Source organism: Emys orbicularis, chromosome 9 (assembly GCF_028017835.1).
Source record: "Emys orbicularis isolate rEmyOrb1 chromosome 9, rEmyOrb1.hap1, whole genome shotgun sequence".
Lineage (NCBI taxonomy): Eukaryota > Metazoa > Chordata > Testudines > Emydidae > Emys > Emys orbicularis.
Window position 1 is genome coordinate 9,711,084 of NC_088691.1, and position 5,583 is coordinate 9,716,666.

The 5,583-nt window shown below is 38.7% G+C and overlaps 1 non-coding gene across 1 annotated transcript; it reads right to left on the reverse strand.

The window, feature by feature from the left end:
* Positions 1 to 2,273: 2,273 nt before the first annotated feature.
* Positions 2,274 to 2,437, reverse strand: LOC135884176 (U1 spliceosomal RNA). Its single transcript, XR_010561671.1, has one exon. It is a non-coding gene; the product is annotated as a U1 spliceosomal RNA (small nuclear RNA).
* Between the last annotated feature and the right edge of the window lie 3,146 nt (positions 2,438 to 5,583).

Consider the following 5,583-nt stretch of genomic DNA (forward strand, 5'->3'; position numbering starts at 1 on the left):
TCTGTAGAAGGGTGGAAATGGGAGTTGAACACCAGGTAGAAATATCTGACAATGAGATGTCTTTGGATGGTGAGATATTCTTCTCAGGGAAGTGATGGAAGCCTTGGATTAGATAATGGGACATAATTCCACTCTAGCATGAGGATGGAACATTGGCTAGATTGTACAACCCTTATTTATGTTGGCAAGCACTTACTCATGTGATTACATCCAATTGATTTCAAGGAGCCCTAAATGACCATCTCTAATTTCTAAGATTTTATAAGGCAACGTGACATGGAAAACTTCATCAGCAAAGTAAATTCTGTAGTGCATTTTAAACAGGGGGACATTGTTTTATACCAGATGAGCTACCACACCTATCCCGAGAGATAAATGAAGATATATGTCCACATAACATATATGCAGTTGTTTGGTATTTGTTGTCTTCTTGATTTTAAAACAGACCCTGAATGTTGGACCTGATCCCATTTTCCTTTCATAACCAAAACTCTGAGTCTCAAGCATCATCTGTGTGGAGGCCTGTTACCTCTACATTCCCACACTAGAGCCAGTTCTGAGACCCCTAGAGAACATAACTCATCCATTAACAGCTGAAGACAAATCTGGGGTGGTGTAGATCCTCTGTCATCTGCAGTAATACGAATAAAATCTGTACATAATATGGCTACATGGTTGCTCTCGTATCGTTTTCCATCCTTGATTCCACCCAGCTACTAAAATCCCATAATTAACTTACTTAAAGTTTTCAATGCATAAAAGAATGCCATGGCATGTCTCTCTCTTTTTAGTTTTCCTTTAAAAAAAATCATTCTCTGGTTTACTGGACTCAGTAATTTATGTTGAGTCCACAAAAGTTTGTCCTAAGTCAGTCACCTTCAACATGATGTACAACCAGCAATTTTAATGTATAAAAAGCACTTTTGCTGACTTACCCTTTTTATTGGTGAATGACTTATTCCTGTGTACGGGAACTCTTTAAAATGGCTACTTCCAGGTCTAAATGTTTCAGATATCCAGCACTTTTTGAAGTTGTTCATTAGGCTTTTGAACATTTTAATGTTCCGTGCAACTACTTCAGTTGGAACAGATTTTATATTTCAGCTTTAAAAATAACAATTGAAGGGAAAATAGAGGGAAAAAAACATTAGCCATAAATTTCTAAACATACCAGAGTTTAGACAGATTTATAAATACTCTGAAAAATCTCTGCTACAGAGTGGAGATTGAGATATTTAAAACCAAGATGTTCTTAGGTATATCTCCATATATTATAAAAAGCAACAGAGGGTCCTGTGGCACCTTTAAGACTAACAGAAGTATTGGGAGCATAAGCTTTCATGGGTAAGAACCTCACTTCTTCAGATGCAAGTAATGGAAATCTCCAGAGGCAGGTATAAATCAGTATGGAGATAACAAGGTTAGTTCAGTCAGGGAGGGTGAGGTGCTCTGCTAGCAGTTGAGGTGTGAACACCAAGGGAGGAGAAACTGCTTCTGTAGTTGGATAGCCATTCACAGTCTTTGTTTAATCCTGATCTGATGGTGTCAAATTTGCAAATAAACTGGAGCTCAGCAGTTTCTCTTTGGAGTCTGGTCCTGAAGTTTTTTTGCTGTAAGATGGCTACCTTTACATCTGCTATTGTGTGTCCAGGGAGGTTGAAGTGTTCTCCTACAGGTTTTTGTATATTGCCATTCCTGATATCTGACATCTGACTTGTGTCCATTTATCCTCTTGCGTAGTGACTGTCCAGTTTGGCCAATGTACATAGCAGAGGGGCATTGCTGGCACATGAGGCTACCCCTCTGATACTTGACTCCATATATTATATTATTATCTCATAGAACTGGAAGGGACCTTGAAAGGTCATCAAGTCCAGTCCCCTGCCTTTACTAGCAAGACCAATTTTTTTGCCTCCGATCCCTAAATGGCCTCCTCAAGGATTGAACTCACAACCCTGGGTTTAGTGGGCCAATGCTCAAACCACTGAGCTATCCCTCCCCCCCTTTTTTTTAGTGAGAAGAGCAAATGCACCAAGGGCTACAAGCAGGGAAACAGAGAAAAAAGGAGGCAGGCAGCTCCCCTCGAGCCAAGACTGGGCACGGGGACTAAGCCATTCTAGAACAACCTGCAGAAGAGAGCAGTCATAAAAACGTGGGAAAATAACCACAACAACAGAGATGGACAGAGCTTCAATCAGCATGGGCAAAGGAAGAACAGTAGCGTGCTCTAACTAAAAGCAACTCCCGAGATCTTTTTTCCCTTGACCAAGTACCAGGGGAAAGTGCAAACGCAGTCCCCCACTACCACAAATTCTGCAGTTGAGTTTCCTGCATTTGGGGAAATCACAGGAGTCAGCACACCAGCAGTGCAATGGATGAGCCTCACCCTGGGAAAACCACCGTGGGGATCATGGTATCTCCCCTGCCAGGTAAGTATGTGTCTTGTAAGTGTCTGATTAGTCATAAGGTACTGCATTTTTAAAGCATAGATTTGATTCTTGCTGAATGAGGTTGTTTCAGTTAATGAGTATTGTATTTAGCCCTTCACTTGTTAAATCACAAGGCATCCCATATATCAATTTCCTTTTCCTTTCGATTGCCTTGCAACTTTGACTTAATAACTAGACTACATTTTCTGGAGACAAGTCACTATAAAAGTTCATAAGTGAAAACAATTTCAATAAATGTTGGGGTTAAATCACTGACTATTAACATAGAGTTTCAAGTGCTTGCAATTTAATCTTTCTTGCTTTGATCACTGATGAAGTAAAGGATTTGAAACACTATCACTTCCAGCAAACTTTACCTTTCAGAATCACCCTACAATTCTCTTTTCAAGATCTCTAGTTGTTTCTTTGTTATAGACCTGCATACATTTTATTTTTCATTTAAACTTTTTAACAAAAAATACCTTTTTTGAACACAGCAACATTTTTTTCTGGAAAGTTTTCATTTTGGTTGAAACTTCATTTTTTGATGCAAAATGCAAAATTTTTCAGGTTTTTTTGTTTTGTTTGTTTCTTTGTTTTTTTACTTCTCCCCTTCCTTCTATCTGGGAGAGTAAAACCAATGAGGTTTTTTTCCCAAAACGTGAAAAACTTCCTGAAAAATTAAAATGAAATGAAAATCTTTCTTTTCATTTTTTTTTCAAAATGTACTTTCCTTTTTTACCAGCTCTATTTATTTTTTTAATGAGCTCTTTGAAAGCCGATGTAGCACTGTATAAGTTTTCAGAGTTTTTTTTTTTTTTTTTTTTTAAAGACCCAGGGTCAAGAATGTGTTGGGAAAATAAACTGACTAATATCTGTGAAGACCTCAGATTACTGTGAAAGGAGCTATATAAAAATCTATATTGACGGACCCAACAACTCAGGGACCAACCATTTTAACAACAAATAAATAGATAAAAGCAGAGCTGGTCAGAAAATTTTACTTCTGCTGGGGGGTGAGGGGAGGAACACGTTATTTTTTGGTCTGAAAATCAAAAATTTAAATATGGAAATGCTACCACGGTAATTCATAGGAATTCTAGTTCAGATGTCTCATGCCCCCATTTCAGCTCTGTGGACTGGGCTCCCTAGCCAGACTACCTCTCCCATGATGCACCATGATCTCCTTGATTGCTAAACTACTTGCCATAAGGCATCATGGAAGATGTAGTTGAAAGTCAACATTTCCACAGCAAGCAGACATTATTCATGGAAACCTTTGTTCTGTGAAAAACTCAATTTTCTATCACAAAACAGTTTTGACAGAAATTTTTGGACCAGCTTTCAACAAGAGGAAAAACTCTTGATTGAGAGACGTCTAAATGAAACATAAGTAACCAATAAAAACATAACAACAGCCATACTTGATCAGATGAATGGTCCGTCTAGCCCAGTATCCTCTCTTGTGACAGTGGCCAGTGCCAGATGCTTCAAAGCGAATGAACAGAACAGGCAAATCATCAAGTGATTCATCCCTTCTTGTGCAGCCCCAGCATCTGGCAGTTAGAGGTTTAGGGACACCCAGAACGTGGGGTTGCATCCCTGACTATCTTGGCTAAACATTGATGGACCTATCCTCTATGAATTTATCTAATTATTTCTTTAATCCAATTATAGTTTTGGCCTTCACAATATCTCCTGGCAACAAGTTCCACGGGTGAAGAAGCACTTCCTTTTGTTAGTCTTAAACCTGCTGCCTATTAATTTCGTCGGGTGACTCCAGTTCTTGTGTTATGTGAAATGGTAAATAACACTTCCTTATTCACTTTTTCCACACCATACATGATTTTATAGACCTCCATCATACCCCCACTTTAGTCGTCTCTTTTTCCAAGCTGACCAGTCCCAGTCTTTTTAATCTCTCCTCATATTGAAACTGTGTCATACCCTTGATCATTTTAGTTGCCCTTCTCTGTACCTTTTCCTTTTCCAACATACCTTTTTTGAGATGGGGCAACCAGAACTGCATGCAGTATTCAGGTGTGGGTGTACCATGGACTTACACAGTCGCACTATATATTCTGTCTTATTATCTATCCCTTTCCTAAGGGTTCCTAACCTTCTTTCTGTTAGCTTTCTAACTGCTGCTGCAAGGTTGTATATACCAGGTGGAATATACGTGCATGGTTTTTCAGAAAGTTTCTTTGTTTGCTAATTATTACAAATATTGGTAAAAAAAAATGAGCAGTTGCACAGTCTTAGGAACGCCCCACATGACTCAAAAGCAGGAATGATTAGTGACCAGCAGTTGACTGACGGAGAACAAAATCTGAACTGCAAAATGTAAAGACCTAGTTTTATTATCTTAGAAATGCTAGACAAAAACACCAATGCTGAGGAATTCTGCCTCTGAAATTCCCTTGCTAAGAATGGGTCTGATCCCAAACCAACTGCAACCATTAGAAAGAATTGAACTAATTATACTGGACACTTGATCATCCCACTGTTTGCCAGAAGCTCTCTGCGTCTTTCCTACTCGGTGCAAGACATTATTTTTTGGGATCTGAAGGAACTCAAATATGAAATTGCAGAACTACTAACTGTGGTATGTAACCTGTCACTCAAATCAGCTTCTGTGCCAGATGACTGGAGGAGAGCTAATGTGATGTCAATTTTTTTTAAAAAGCTTCAGAGGTGATCTTGCAATTACAGGCCAGTAAGCCTAATTTCAGGCAAATTGGTTGAAACTATAGTAAAGAACATAATGATCAGACATAAATGAACACAATATGTTGAAAGAGTCAACATGGCTTTTGTAAAATAAAATCATGCCTCACCAATCTATTAGAATTCTTTGAGAAGGCCAACAAGCATGTGAATAAGAGTGATCCAGTGCTTATGGTGTACTTGGAATTTCAGAAAGCCTTCGACAAAGTTCCTCACCAAAGGCTCTTAAGCAAAGAAGGCAGTCATGGGATAAGAGAGAAGGTCCTCCTACGGATCAGTAACTGGTTAAAAGATAGGAACAAAGGGTAGGAATAAATGGTCAGTTTTCACAACAGAAAAAAGTAAATAGTGGGATCCCCCAAGAATCTATACTGTACTGTTTAACATGAGGTGGCAAAGCTTGCAGATGATACAAAATCACTCAAGA